Source organism: Hyla sarda, chromosome 1 (assembly GCF_029499605.1).
Source record: "Hyla sarda isolate aHylSar1 chromosome 1, aHylSar1.hap1, whole genome shotgun sequence".
Taxonomy (NCBI): domain Eukaryota; kingdom Metazoa; phylum Chordata; class Amphibia; order Anura; family Hylidae; genus Hyla; species Hyla sarda.
In genome coordinates this window covers 416,961,261-416,977,590 of record NC_079189.1, presented here as the reverse complement: position 1 = coordinate 416,977,590, position 16,330 = coordinate 416,961,261, and the positions used below count along the sequence as shown (strand labels likewise).

General features: G+C 45.6%; 1 long non-coding RNA gene across 1 annotated transcript in view; it reads right to left on the bottom strand.

The window, feature by feature from the left end:
* Window positions 1-1,179: 1,179 nt before the first annotated feature.
* The window catches only part of LOC130281411 (uncharacterized), a 31,288-nt gene continuing 16,137 nt past the window's right edge, over window positions 1,180-16,330 (bottom strand). Inside the window, exons 5-6 of the long non-coding RNA XR_008846035.1 lie at window positions 6,198-6,415; window positions 1,180-2,070 (exon numbers count right to left, since the gene is read on the bottom strand). This is a non-coding gene — a long non-coding RNA (uncharacterized LOC130281411). The remainder of the gene's footprint in view (window positions 2,071-6,197; window positions 6,416-16,330) is intronic.

Here is a 16,330-nt window from a genome sequence, read left to right as displayed (position 1 = left end):
TGTAACCTGTGCATATATAGGTGGTGTACCACTTTGTTCCTGTTAAAGTCTTAAGGGCCTAGTTACTGTGAAAGGTCAGCCAAAAGTACACACCTGCTGGTGTTGTACACAAATACTGTTTCAAGCGTAGTGGAGCGTATTGTTTTCCCCTAATAAGTGTATACCACGTACGTACATCTACGTGGTGTACCATTTTGTTCCTGTTATATTCCTAAGGGCCTAGTTACTGTGAAAGGATAGCCAAAAGTACACACCTGCTGGTGTTGTAGACAAAAACCGTTTTAAGCATAGTGGAGTGTATTGTACTTCCTTCATAAGTGCATACCTGCACTTAACACTTTCCAAGAAGGGAATTAATAGGGCGAGAGTATGGCCTTACAGGGTAAGTTGTTACCCCCTACCTGCTACAATGGACAATACGTGGTTCCCTTCCACCTTTTCGAGGACAGTGTTACTTGTCTTAAAAAGGGCGGCCCCACACAGGAATCTCTCCTTATTTCCACTTAAAAACCCTAGGAAATGGCAGTGTTTCTAGGTGGAAATAGGGAGAGGTTCCTGTGGGGGGGCCGCCCTTTTTAGAGCGAGTAACATTTGCCAAGAAGGGAATTAATAATGCGAGAGTAGGGCCTTACAGGGGAAGTGTTTACCCACACCTGTTACAATGGACCATACGTTGTTCCCTTCCACCTTTTAGAGGTCTTTGCATCACATCAATACTTGGTGGTGTAGGTGGCACATGGTGTTTTTTGCACAGCTTTCCTTTTGTTAAATAAAAAAAACAATTTTGGGAACATATATTTTATCCTTAGAATAGTATTCAAAGTTAAGTTTTATGTAATGCATATCCTCAATACTTACTTGTGCACACTAACACTTTTACAAAAGAAACCGTTTTCTTCTGCCCACCTGCCTCAGCTACTATTCTGATCCTGCCATCCTCCTGATGCCACACATTTGATGCCAAGTTCTTCTTTTTTTACCCACCTTCGTCACCGGGTACTGGTATTGTCACCCACCGCCCCACTCTGTCACCGGGTCACTTTCAGGACTCCTGTTCCTGCTGATGCCACCTCCAGGCTGTCTCATACTGCCGCCATATGTTCTCTTCATGCTGATACCAGCTCTAGGCTGTCTCATACTGCCACCATATGTTCTCCTCATGCTGGTGCCAGCTCCAGGCTGTCTCATACTGCCTCCATATGTTCTACTCATGCTGATGCCAGCTCCAGGCTGTCTCATTCTGCCGCCATATGTTCTCCTCATGCTGATGCCAGCTCTAGGCTGTCTCATTCTGCCACCATATGTTCTCCTCATACTGATGCCAGCTCCAGGCTGTGTCATTCAGCCACTATATGGTCGCCTCTTGCTGCCGCCAACTCCAGGTTGTGTCATTCAGCCACTATATGGTCTACTCATGCTTCCGCCACCTCCAGGCTGTGTCATTCATCCACTATATGGTCTCCTTTCGCTGCCACCACCTCCAGGATGTGTCATTCAGCCACTGTATGGTCCCCTCTTGCTGCTGCCAACTCCAGGCTGTGTCATTCAGCCACTACATGGTTACCTCTTTCCACCGGCAACTCCAGGCTGTGTCATTCAGCCATTATATGGTCTCCTCATGCTGCCGCCACCTCCAGGCTGTGTCATTCTGCCAGATTATGGTTTCCGCATGCTGCCGCCACCTCCAGGCTGTGTCATTCAGCCACTATATGGTCTCCCCATGCTGCTGCCACCTCCAGGCTGTGTCACTGTGCCACCATGTGGTCTCCTCATGCTGCTGGTACATTAAATAAAAAAATTTAGCTTCATCTATTTGAAATCTCCAATTTAAATGATAAAAAATATCTTTTCAATTGTGAGGCCCTATGGTCTTGTCAGGCTGTTGCCACCTCCAGGATAGGTCATTCAGCTACTATATGGCTTCCTTATGCTGCCGCCACCTCCACGCTGTGTCATTCAGGCACTATATGGTCTCCTCATGTAGCCGCCACCTCCAGGGTGTGTCATTCAGCCACTATATTGTGTCTTCTTGCTGTCACCAACTCCAGGCTGTGTCATTCTGGTAGAAAACTAAAAAATAATAAAAATAAAGGCAGGGGGCGGTTTATCATGATGGGGGCAGTGAACTGGGAGGATTATAAAATGTATCAAGTTAAGGAGAGGTACTCTTTAACTAAACAGCATCTACCCCCCCCCCCCACCCTACACAACATAAAGGTCAATGTTGGAGGGCTCCAACTGTGGCATCAGGGTCACCTGGTCACTCTGCAGCATTCCCTTAAGGGTACAGTACATAATTTGACATAACATAATAGAGGAATACAACACGGTGTAATAAATTACACAATGGAGAAGTGGGCCCAACATAGACAGCAGGGATGCCCGAAGCCCACAGGACAGCATTTGGTGCTGGGACACCACATAAGGTACAAGAATTAACTAAAACTTTCAGATAGTAACATGCAAAACCAGTAAAATCCTAGAAATCATCTGCTTGAAGGAGATGAACAGCCAAGTTACTTTGCTATGAAATGACAAATATACAGTATGGGAAGGCTATAGAACAATTGTTATACATTTCTACTGCTGGATTAGACATTGCAGCTGCTGTAGGAATCTTACGTAGCAAGGATACACTGTTTGTAAGGCTAAAAACGCACATCACTCCATCCAGTTTGGGCCATTATGCTGCAGATTTAGGTTATGTTCACACGTTGCAATTTCATTGCGGTTGCCATTGTGGTTTCACTGCTATTTTATAAAATCACAATAAAAACGCAACTTTTTCCGTGCAGTTATTTAAATAGCATTAAAATTGCTGTGTTTTTGGAAAGTTTGTGGCAATTCCACGAGGGAACCACAGTAAATATACAACAAAACCGCAATGTGTGAACACAGCCTTACACCAACAACAGTTAGGATCAATAAAGGCAGTTTCCTACAGATGAATTGAGTTAACCTAAGAACAAAGCATATGTCTTTAAAGTTTCATTTTCTGAAAACAGGAACTTCTTGAGGACAAGGTAACAAATTTGCATTTTGGTTTCCAGAATGCAAATCTTTAATAGTAATACTCTACAAAAATAAACAGGAAAAATATGATGATTTGAGCTTAGAAGCCTAAGGCTTTATTTACATGGCAAAATTCCTACTCACAAATTTTGTTGCAGCAGACTCCCATTGTAATCAAAAGGATTCTGCTGCACTATGTACACAGCAGAATTTCAGCGATGGAAACATCTCAGGTGGAAATTCTAATTCCAGATTTGGCAAAAACAATAAATATCAATTCTTTCTACGGCATTCATTTGGAAATGCATTGCCAGCTATGGAGATGGTGCATTTCTGAGCATTTCTGCAGGCGCCTGCTGCCTGCAGAATGTCCAGCTGTTATTTTAAATTTACAGAATTAAAAAAATTTATCAAGATCATGACAGGTACTCTTTATACCTATTTCTTCCCTTGGAAAACCTAAAATTGAAACATTTGAGTTCAGTAAGTAAAAACATTCAGTTGAAATGTCTTTGCTTACTGGTAGTAGATAAGGTAGACATCTTGTTACAATAATGCATCTAAAACTGAATCCTTACATCTACTACCCCAAAGCAAAATAACTCATTTCAATAATTGCATTTTAAGCAGGAATGATGTATCTGTTTTAATGAGCAGCTGCAGGATCTCTGATTCCCACACATCCAGCAGAGGGATTAATACACTCTGTGATCAGGTGAATTGCAGATCCATTAAAATCTTCCTAAAACTTATTTTTATTGTTACACTTTTAACTTAACCTTTAACGGGTTTTTATGGGCAACATTAGGTGCAGTATAGTCCCCCACATTAGGTGCAGTATAGTTCCCCACATTACGTGCAGTATAGCTCCCCACATTACGTGCAGTATAGCTCCTCACATTACGTGCAGTATAGTTCCCCCACATTAGGTGCAGTATAGCTCTCCACATTACGTGCAGTTTAGCTCCCCACATTAGGTGCAGTATAACTCCCCCACATTATGTGCAGTATAATTCCCCACATTAGGTGCAGTATAGTTCCCCCCACATTAGGTGCAGTATAGCTCCCCACATTAAGTGCAGTATAACTCCCCCACATTATGTGCAGTATAATTCCCCACATTAGGTGCAGTATGGTTCCCCCACATTAGGTGCAGTATAGCTCTCCACATTAGGTGCAGTTTAGTTCCCCACATTAGGTGCAGTATAGTTCCCCACATTAGGTGCAGTATAGCTCCCCACATTAGGTGCAGTATAGTCCCCCACATTAGGTGCAGTATAGCTCCCCACATTAGGTGCAGTATAGTTTCCCCACATTAGGTGCAGTATAGTTCCCCCACATTAGGTGCAGTATAGTTCCCACACATTAGGTGCAGTATAGCTCCCCACATTAGGTGCAGTATACCTCCCCACATTAGGTGCAGTATAGCTCCCCCACAGACATACAGCCTCCAGCCATTTACAGTGTATGGCTGGAGGCTGTATGCCTGTGTACTGCCCCACTACAGTGTTCCAACCACCACTCCTCCAGACCGGGGTCACAATCTACTGCTATGGCTTACAGGCCATAGCAGTAGGTCCCGGGTCGGAGGAGTGGTGGTCGGAACACTGAAGATGACGTACAACATACAGGTAACTTACCATGCGCGCGCGGGCGTCCTCCTCCGTGCTGTTCCGCTCTGCTGTTGCCATGGGCACGTGCACAGGCTACCTCCCGGCAGCCCCTGTGTTTTTAAAGTTTACGCGGGGGCCACCGCAGAGAGGTAACTGCCGGGACATCCTTGTGTCCCGAAAAGATCTTTCGGGACACAGGGATGTCCAGAGTTGCGAGAGTAGAGAGGATTTAAACTCTGTTCTCTCGCGGTCTTGCAGCGCGGGCGGCTCCACTCCTCGGCGGCCTTTTTGGCGGCCGGCTGGGCTTATTTTACTGTAGGGGCCTTGAGCTGCAGCTCCATCAGCCTTTACGTTAATCCGGCCCTGCACACAGCAGTTTGCTGTCTGGGCATGCTGGGATTTGTAGTTTTGCAACATCTGGAGGGCCACAGTTTGGAGATCACTGTGCAGTGGTCTCTAAACTGTAGCCCTCCAGATGTTGCAAAACTGCAAATCCCAGCATGCCCAAACAGCAAACAGCTGTCTCGGCATGCTAGGAGTTGTAGTTGTGTACCTCCAGCTGTTGCATAACTACATCTCCCAGCATGCATGCCCTTCGGCGATCAGTACATGCTGGGAGTTGTAATTTTTTCAACAGCTGGAGGCACACTGGTTGGAAAATACTGAGTTAGGTAACAGAACCTAACTGAAGGTTTTCCAACCAGTGTGCCTCCAGCTGTTGCAAAAGTACAACTCCCAGCATGCACAGTCAGTGCATGCTGGGAGTTGTAGTTTTGCAACAGCTGGAGGTTTGCCCCCATGTGAATGTACAGGGTACATTCACACGGGCAGGTTTACAGTGAGTTTCCTCCTTCAAGTTTGAGCTGTGGCATATTTTCCGCTACAGTGCAAACTCCTAGCGGGAAACTCACTGTAAACCTCCGCCAGTGTGAATGTACCCTAAAAATACTACGCTACACTACACTAACACAAAATAAAGGGTAAACCATTACATATACACCCCCTTATACTGTGCCCCCCAATAAAAATGAAAAACATATTGTACGGCAGTGTTTCCAAAATGGAGCTTCCAGCTGTTGCAAAACAACAACTCCCAGCATTTCCGGACAGCCACTGACTGTCCAGGTATGCTGGGAGTTTAGCAACAGCTGGAGGCACCCTGTTTGGGAATCACTGGCATTGAATACCCCTATATCCACCCCTATGCAATCCCTAATTTAGTCCTCAAATGCGCATGGCGCTCTCTCACTTCGGAGCCCTGTCTTATTTCAAGGCAACAGTTTAGGGCCACATATGGGGTATTTTCATACTCCGTATGTGGGCGTAAAATGCTCTGCGGATGCACAACAGGGCTCAGGATTGAGAGCGCACCATGTACATTTGAGGCCTAAATTGATGATTTGCACAGGGGTGGCTGATTTTACAGTGGTTCTGACATGAACGCAAAAGAATAAATAGTTACCGACACTGCTGCAATCACAGGCTTAGTGATTAACACAGATGTGGTGGGTGAAGTATAATAAGTCCTATACGGGTGCTACCTCCAGAAAAAGAAGTGTAGACGGCACTCACCAGGATCGCAGCTTCAATATCTTTATTGTTCTTTTTCAAACGTGTCGGATAAAGAGTGCAGTTTCAGACAGGTATCATTGGCGGAGACGCCGGGGACCCAGTGTGGAGAGTCCATCTAGAATCTGTGTGTTGAGCGCAAATGCTTCTGCATAAATTTAGCACAAATACCATGAACATTCCGCAAGGAATCTGCAAAACAGAACAAAATCCACCGCCAGCTTGGCAGAAAGGAATCTGAGCGTTAAAACAGAAATTCCACCTCAAAAAACTGTCTAAAGACAACGATAAATGTTGGCCTATGACTTGCCAGTCAGAACAACCAAGATCCCAAGATACACAATCATTGGGTAACATCATAACATAATATACATATATACAGCATATTTACATATTATATACAAGGTAAGAACAACAAAACAAGAAAGTAATCTCCTAAAGTGAAGCCATTTTCTGTTAACATCTAGAGCCCTTTACTGTTTTGCCTCCATCATTCTTATTGTATGGTTCTTCAAAGGTCCATATTCTGGTAAATTCAAATAATATAAAAGCCCCAAATAAGACATTTAGAAATTGTATTTATCTCTTTCAGTGTTGATACTTATTTCTGACTGTCTTTGTTGCATCACTTGCCTCTTGGGAACATAACACAAAAGGGTTTGTTTCCCTCTTGACAATGGTATGTATCTTACAATCATGTTTCAGGTACAAAAAAAAAATATTCCTTTCAGGTTAACCTTAGTTGTATCTGCAATTACGAGAAAACCACAGCGAAAATTGGTGTTATATGTACAGGGGGTTTTGCTGTCATTTTTTTCTACATATGTTATCCAGGTTCACTGGGACTATCCAAAACATTTAGCTAAACGTATGCCCCAGGTGTATGCAATTGTATCTATATAGTCTGCCATTGACTCCATTCCATATTTGTATATATTTTCTGCAACATTATTGAATTAAAAATACAGTGGACTAAGCTTTTCCACCACATATGAGCCAAACCTATATTAACCCCTTAAGGACATAGCGTTTTTCTGTTTTTGCACTTTCATTTTTTCTTCCTTACCTTTTAAAATCATAATCCTTACAATTTTGCACCTAAAAATCCATATGATGGCTTATTTTTTGCGCCAATAATTTCTACTTTCTACATTAGTCATTTTACCCAAAAATTGACGGCGAAACGGAAAAGAAAATCATTGTGCGACAAAATGGAAGAAAGAACGCCATTTTGTAAATTTTGGGGGCCTCCGTTTCTACGCAGTACATTATGTAGCTCCATACGATTAAAATGATACCCTAATTGTATATGTTCGATTTTGTATTACTTCTGAAAAAAATCATAACTACGTGCAGGAAAATTTTTACGTTTAAAATTGTCATCTTTTGACCCCTATAACTTTTTTATCTTTCCACATACGGGATGTATTTTTTGCGCCGTGATCTGAAGTTTTTATTGGTACCATTTTTGTTTTGATCAGACTTTTTGATCGCTTTTTATTCATTTTTAATGGTATAAAAAGTGCCCCAAAATACGCTATTTTGGACATTTTGGAATTTTTTTGTGTGTACGCCATTGACCGTGTGGTATAATTGATTTTATATTTTTATAGTTTGGACATTTACGCATGCAGCGATACCGGATATGTTTATTTTTATTTACACAGTTTTTTTTATGGGAAAAGGCAGGTGATTCAGACTTTTATTAGTGGAGGAGCTAAATCATCGTTATTAACTTTTTTTTTTGCAATGTTATAGCCCCCATAGGGGACTATAACATGCAGTACATTGATTCAATACACTGATCACTGCCATTGCATTGCAATGCATTGATCAGTGTTATCGGCGGTTGATTGCTCAAGCCTGGATTTCAGGCTTGGAGCAATCAATCGTCGATCGGACACACAGGAGGCAGGTAAGGCACCCTCCTGATGCGTCCTAGCTGATCAGGACATCACGATTCAATGACTGAGCCTGACTGAGCTGCCTGTAAGCTTTCACTTTCACTTTAGACACAGCGATCAACTTTGATCGCCGCGTCTAAAGAGTTAATGTCTGACATCTGCCTGAACTGCGGCGATATCCATCATTAGCCACGGGTCCTGGCTGCTGATAGCTCCTGAGCTCTCATCATAACCCTCCCGTGCCGCAGCGCCATTTAGAAATGGTGTTTTGCGTCCGCTGGTCTCCTTCTGATATTAAATATTTGGGGGTCTCTATCTCCCCTAGCTATTCCTCTCTATACTCTGTTAATTTCCCCTTTTTATTCCGAGAGCTCCGCGCGCTGTTGGACAAATGGCAGTCTCAATGCAGTGCACTGGGAGTGCCCAACGTTGTGAAGTACTACTGGGTGGCTCATTTACGTCACCTGGCAGCATGGTCTACTCATCGGGCCTATAGTAAATGGATGGAGCTTGAAAAATTATGGCTGGCACCGGTGCATCCCAATACTTTCCTGTGGTCCTTACCACTCCCATCCCCACCACATCCTTTACTGGGCCCTATGTCCTTCATGAGATATGTATGGACTTACTGCGCTAGGCGGTTCCATCTCCTTTCCACCTTCTCCCCAATGCAGTCCATTTTGTATCACCCTGCCTTTCCCCCGGGTGGCACTTCTCATATGGTGGGGACGTGGGGGTCGAGGGGTTATTTTGCTGGGCCGATGTAGTTAACCCGGTCACCTGAGTTCTATTACCCTTTGACGAGTTGCAATCCCGTTCAGACCTCCCTGCCTCTGCTCTGGCCCAATATATGCAACTGAGACACTAATTGTCTTCACAGCGTGGCTCGTTGATGGTATCCCTCCCTACGAGCTTCAAGAGGTTGTGTAGGAATGGGCCTCAGTAGAAGGGACTTCTTTCCAGCATTTATTCCCTTTTGATTTCTCCTCTGGATGGAGCCGCCCCCTCTCACCGCTACATAGATTGCTAGGAGGAGGCTCTCAACACTACTGTTACGATTCCTCAATGGCGGTGATTTGGGACCGGACCTCTTGGGCCTCGATCTGCACTGCCTATAAAGAAACACTGTATGAGATGCTTATGGGATGGTATCACACCCCGGCTCTTCTAAATAAGTTAAACGCTGACATACCTCCCCAGTGTTGGAGATGTGGGGTGGGGTTGGGCAATGTTTACCACATATTTTGGACCTGCCCATTGATAACTATTTTGGATGCAAGTACAGGCTCTCCTCAGGGAGGTTTTTGGAATTAGGGTGCCCTTGGATCCCCTGGTCTACTTACTGGACTTGTCCACCTAAGCCTTGGCCAAGAGACCGTTCAGACTGTTTTTACACATTGTTCTGGCTGCCAAGACTCTTATTGCTAAGTATTGGAAACAAACTGCCCCCCCTTCTGAGAGGGAACTTATGGCCAGTATTCGGGAAATCAGCTCCTTGGAATCTATCACTGCCTCCCTGAACAACACCATCCCACACTTTCTCTCCATATGGGACCCGCGGGACCGTTACACCGACAGACGACCTTCCTGAACTGTATGCCTCTTATAGACCTTCTCCCTCCCTCTTGCTTTGTTTTCTTCTCTACCTTTGTGTGTTTCTTGTGGAGTGATGCAAAAAATTGCAAAAAAATTGGTCTGCAGTGGCGCTGCCTTGTAGAGAACGGAATGAAGTTTCAGTCTTATAATTTAAAATCTCATTTATTGAAACATAAACTGAGATGTGGAAATGCAAAACGCGTTTCGAGGGTAAGTTCCCTCTTTCTCAATTGCAAGGAATAATATTATAAGGTACATACAGTCGGGCGCCATTTATATAAGGAAAAAAGGCGCAAAAAACAAAAACTCTGTACTGCCCACAAAGGGGCGTTTTCAATAAAATTCACATTCACTGTTAAAAAATGCATATGATCAGTTTTCTACACATATTATACAAAGACATATAAAAGAACAGTGCAAGTATAAAAAACATGTGATTGCGTAGAATTATGTTAATATTCTATATATCTGTAGTCTTTTATGAGCGAGCGTTGTATTACAGTGTATAAGTCCAGAAAACAGGGTTGGACTTTGGGATAACCAAGACGAGGCTTGGAGACGGATGTATACGTCATATCTAGCGCTGGTACGCTGGTTCATTCACAAACCACAGCGACCAATCATCATAGAGCCGCACATGACGTCAAAATAGTTAGTAGCCAATAGAGCACGTTATCGGCTAGGGGAATGTACGTCGTAAAAGTCGCTTCGTATGTGATAAGTACGCCGACCAATCGCTATGAAGTGCAGAGCGAGGTGGCTCTTCATAGCGATTGGTCGGCGTACTTATCACATACGAAGCGACTTTTACGACGTACATTCCCCTAGCCGATAACGTGCTCTATTGGCTACTAACTATTTTGACGTCATGTGCGGCTCTATGATGATTGGTCGCTGTGGTTTGTGAATGAACCAGCGTACCAGCGCTAGATATGACGTATACATCCGGCTCCAAGCCTCGTCTTGGTTATCCCAAAGTCCAACCCTGTTTTCTGGACTTACACACTGTAATACAACGCTCGCTCATAAAAGACTACAGATATATAGAATATTAACATAATTCTACGCAATCACATGTTTTTTATACTTGCATTGTTCTTTTATATGTCTTTGTATAATATGTGTAGAAAACTGATTATATGCATTTTTTAACAGTGAATGTGAATTTTATTGAAAACGCCCCTTTGTGGGCAGTACAGAGTTTTTGTTTTTTGCGCCTTTTTTCCTTATATAAATGGCGCCCGACTGTATGTACCTTATAATATTATTCCTTGCAATTGAGAAAGAGGGAACTTACCCTCGAAACGCGTTTTGCATTTCCACATCTCAGTTTATGTTTCAATAAATGAGATTTTAAATTATAAGACTGAAACTTCATTCCGTTCTCTACAAGGCAGCGCCACTGCAGACCAATTTTTTTGCAATTTTTTGCATCACTCCACAAGTTTATTGCCGATCTCTCATCGAGGACCCGGCTGGACCCTGCAGGCTGCAGCCAGAGACCATCTGACCCCATACGGAGGGGAGATATGCACATATCAAGCTATACCCCAGGTGAGTACCACTAATACTGGGGTTGCGGACCGGGATTATCCCACTGAATTACGCAAGGCGCTATCCTCTCCCTGTCTCTTTTATCTTTTTTCCACATTTGTGTGTTTCTTATGTGTCCCCCCCCTCCCTCCTTAACCCGGATGCTCTTTCTTGTTGTCCGTCCGTCCCTTCCCCCTCCCCCTTCCTGTTGATCGGACATGGAGTTGATTTCACTGCTTTTTGGATCTGTTTTATATTGCGTTGCTGATATGTTCACTCAGGATGTCATATGTTATTATTTTATGTGTGTTCCTTATCACCGGGGAATTTATCCCCAACTTTTATTGTGTGTTTGTTTTACTTTGTGAAAACTCTAATAAAAATTTTAAGTAAAAAAAAAAAAAAGAGATGGTGTTTTGCAGCAAGGGGTTAAAAGAAAACTCTTTGATCATTCATTTGGTCAATGGATGCCTAGGGGGCAATCTGGTTGCTATGAACAACTGGACAACTTTTCCTCTGCACAGGTTTTCATAAATCTCCCCCCGTATAATGCAAACATGAGAACCTAACTTTTCCAGCATTTGTGATGGAGAAAATTTGAGTTACTATATTAGACCAGCTTTATTAAAAAAGCCTTACTATAAATTTTCAGATTAAGGGTATATTCAAACTGGGTAATGTGAACAGAATATCCTCTTGCGGGCGGAGATTCCATCTGGCAGCCGAAATAATTCAGCGGTAGGACTGCGCGGCCCTGTACTGTCACCCTTGACAGCAATGCAGGGCTTGCGGACTTCTGCACAAAGAATGAACATGCTCTCTTTGCGTGGCTCAATTTCAGTGGCAGAATTGTACGCCACTGAAATTCCTCAGTGTGGACAGGCCTCGAGGAAGACCCACACTGATGTTAATGTTGACTGCGTGTGACCATACCACAAATAGCACTGGAGCTATAACTGACTGGAGAGTCATTTATTGATACATTCACAATTCTATTCTCACAATGCGTTGCCATATCACTTTTTAATATCTGTAATAATAATATCATATTGGAAAACACTCAATGCAAAGGGAAGGATAATGCTGTAACATTTCTTGTCTGTTTATTGTTTGCAAACAATGACAATTAATTGGCACTAGAATCACTATTTGATGCCAGATCCATCTTAACCTATGGCTGTTTAGCAGATATCTCCTATTCAATTTGGCAGTACAAGGAGTGATTGGGCCACGTGCCACCTAGCAGATGTATATGTGAGCTGGCATGGACAATTAAATACAAGTCTTTCCTGAGACCAGTCAGTCGTTCTGCTGAAGATCTACATCGCCGAAATTGATGTGTGCACTTGAAAGGATAAAAAAAATAAGATGCTAATATATAAGAAGTGTTTTAAATCCTGGCACTTCAAGGCTACAGCAACATAATGCATAAAGATAAGTTCATTTTATACTTTTTCCTACAGTATATTCTGTACAAATATCTGCAAATACCTTTGTTTATGGTATATTCAAGAAAATTATGTTACTCAGTTTTGCAAAGGACTTTAGATGGGTGGCTGACCAATGTCTTTTTCAGTCATCAACCTTTGGCTGTATTGAGTTCTGTGGAGCATTGTGATTAGTAAAGAAACCCCAGAACTATAACCAAGACCATATAGTTAAAGGGGTACTCCGACGCTAAGACATCTTATCCCCTATCCAAAGGAAAGGGGATAAGATGCCTGATCGTGGGGGTCCCGCATGCCCCCTCCCATAGGCTTGCATTGAGGGGGCGGAGCGTGATGTCACATGGGGCGTACCGTGATGTCTCAATACTCCAGCCCCGTGATTGGCAGTCATCAGACCCAGCGCGAACATGCTCCGTGGGCTGATGGTAACGGGGTGCTGCGTGAAAGATCACAGGGGGACCCCTCAATGCAAGCCTATGGGAGGGGGCATGTGGGACCCCCACGATCAGGCATCTTATCCCCTTTCCTTTGAATAGGGGATAAGATGTCAGCACTGGAGTACCCCTTTAATACATGCTCCTTTTTAGCCTTCTGTCCTAGAGCTATAGCACAACTTTTCCCTGTTGCTCACATTGTATTATGCACAATAGTCCCTATTAAAAATAACAGTCACTAAAAATTGCACCTTGGGTATACGGGGGTGTTATGCAAGTGGTTAGTTCTGGGTTTTAAGTAAATATGTTCATGTCCATGTCTAGTAGGCGAGTTTACTGCTTACCTTTTTGAAAAGAAAAAATGACTGAAAGAGGAAATGACAAGAGACATTGGTAGTCAAATGCTTTTTTGTGTAAAAGTGCTCATACATATGAAATTAAGAGTATCTCAGCAGTCTGTTGAACCTGCTTGGTGCTGAGTTTAAAGACACCACAGTCATCTGTGATGGGCTAAAATGGCATTGTCACGATTCGGCTTACAGGTAGTGGATCTTCTGTGTCAGCGAGGGATTGGCGTGGACCGTGCTGGTGGATCGGTTCTAAGAGGCTACTGGTGTTCACCAGAGCCCGCCGCAAAGCGGGATGGTCTTGCTGCGGCAGTAGCAACCAGGTCGTATCCACTAGCAACGGCTCAACCTCGCTGACTGCTGAGAAGGCGTGGGACAGAAGGACTAGGCAGAGGCAAGGTCAGACGTAGCAGAAGGTCGGGGCAGGCGGCAAGGTTCGTAGTCAAGATAGATAGCAGGAGTTCAGGTAACACAGGCTTTGGACAACACTAAAAGCTTTCACTGGCACAAGGCAACAAGATCCGGCAAGGGAGTGCAGGGGCAGTGAGCAGATATAGCCAGGGAGCAGGTGGAAGCCAATTAAGCTAATTGGGCCAGGCACCAATCATTGGTGCACTGGCCCTTTAAGTCTCAGAGAGCTGGCACGCGCGCGCCCTAGAGAGCGGAGCCGCGCGCGCCAGCACATGACAGCAGGGGACCGGGACGGGTAAGTGACTAGGGATGCGATTCGCGAGCGGGCGCGTCCCGCTGTGCGAATCGCATCCCCGACGGCCATGTCAGTGCAGCGCTCCCGGTCAGCGGGACCGACCGGGGCGCTGCAGGGAGAGAGACGCCGTGAGTGCTCCGGGGAGGAGCAGGGACCCGGAGCGCTCGGCGTAACAGTACCCCCCCCCTTAGGTCTCCCCCTTTTTTGTCCGACAACTGTTTTACCTGGGACGAGGACACCAGGAAAGAATGGAGGGTTTCCTCAACGGCAGGCAGTACAGCAGGAGTGGGAATGGGGAGGGAGGGCAGAGGGTGAAGCCTGGCACGGGGCAGTGTGTCACCAGGACGGGGGCCATGAGGAGGCACTGAGGCTTGCCTGACGGGACTGGGAGGGGGGGAGAGGTACTTCCTATGGCAAGCAGAGTCCCAGTTCTTGATCTCCCCGGTGGTCCAGTCAAGGGTGGGAGAATGAAGCCGGAGCCATGGCAGACCGAGGAGGACCTCAGAGGTACAGTTGGGAAGGACGAAGAACTCAATCACTTCGTGATGGGGTCCAATACACATCAAGAGGGGTTCTGTGCGGTAACGCACGGTGCAATCCAATCTGACTCCGTTGACCGCGGAAATGTAGAGCGGCTTGACGAGACGGGTCACCGGGATGCAGAATTTATTCACAAAAGAATCCAGAATAAAATTCCCAGAGGCACCAGAGTCCAAGCAGGCCAAGGCTGAGAGGGAGGAGTTGGCTGAAGGAGAAATCCGCACGGGCACCGTGAGACGTGGAGAAGCAGACTTTGGACCAAGAGACGCCACACCCACGTGAGCTGGGTGCGTGCGTTTCCCAGACGTGGAGGACGAATAGGGCAATCCACGAAGAAATGCTCGGTACTGGCACAGTACAGACAAAGATTTTCTTCCCTACGGCGATTCCTCTCTTCCTGGGTCAGGCGAGACCGATCCACTTGCATGGCCTCCTCGGCGGGAGGCCCAGGCATAGATTGCAACGGATACTGTGGGAGAGGTGCCCAGAGATCTAAGTCTTTTTCCTGGCGGAGCTCTTGATGTCTCTCAGAAAAACGCATGTCAATGCGGGTGGCCAAATGGATAAGTTCTTGCAGGTTGGCAGGAATCTCTCGTGCGGCCAGCACATCCTTGATGCTACTGGATAGGCCTTTTTTAAAGGTCGCGCAGAGAGCCTCGTTATTCCATGATAATTTGGAAGCAAGAGTACGAAATTGGATGGCGTACTCGCCCACTGAAGAATTACCCTGGACCAGGTTCAGCAGGGCAGTCTCGGCAGAAGAAGCTTGGGCTGGCTCCTCGAAGACACTACGGACCTCAGCGAAGAAGGACTGGACTGTGGCTGTGGCAGGATCATTGCGGTCCCAGAGCGGTGTGGCCCAAGACAAGGCCTTTCCTGAAAGAAGGCTCACTACGAACGCCACCTTAGACCGTTCTGTAGGAAACAAGTCCGACAACATCTCCATATGCAGGGAACACTGAGACAGAAATCCACGGCAGAGTCTAGAGTCCCCATCAAATTTGTCCGGCAGGGACAAGCGGAGGCTAGGAGCGGCCACTCGCTGCGGAGGAGGTGCAGGAGCTGGCGGAGGAGATGGTTGCTGCTGTAGCAGAGGCAGAAGTTGCTGTAACATAGCGGTCAACTGCGACAGCTGCTGTCCTTGTTGGGCAATCTGCTGCGATTGCTGAGCGACCACCGTGGGAAGGTCAGCGAGACTTGGCAGCGGCACCTCAGCGGGATCCATGGCCGGATCTACTGTCACGATTCGGCTTCCAGGTAGTGGATCCTCTGTGTCAGCGAGGGATTGGCGTGGACCGTGCTGGTGGACCGGTTCTAAGAGGCTACTGGTGTTCACCAGAGCCCGCCGCAAAGCGGGATGGTCTTGCTGCGGCAGTAGCAACCAGGTCGTATCCACTAGCAACGGCTCAACCTCGCTGACTGCTGAGAAGGCGTGGGACAGAAGGACTAGGCAGAGGCAAGGTCAGACGTAGCAGAAGGTCGGGGCAGGCGGCAAGGTTCGTAGTCAAGATGGATAGCAGGAGTTCAGGTAACACAGGCTTTGGACAACACTAAACGCTTTCACTGGCACAAGGCAACAAGATCCGGCAAGGGAGTGCAGGGGCACTGAGCAGATATAGCCAGGGAGC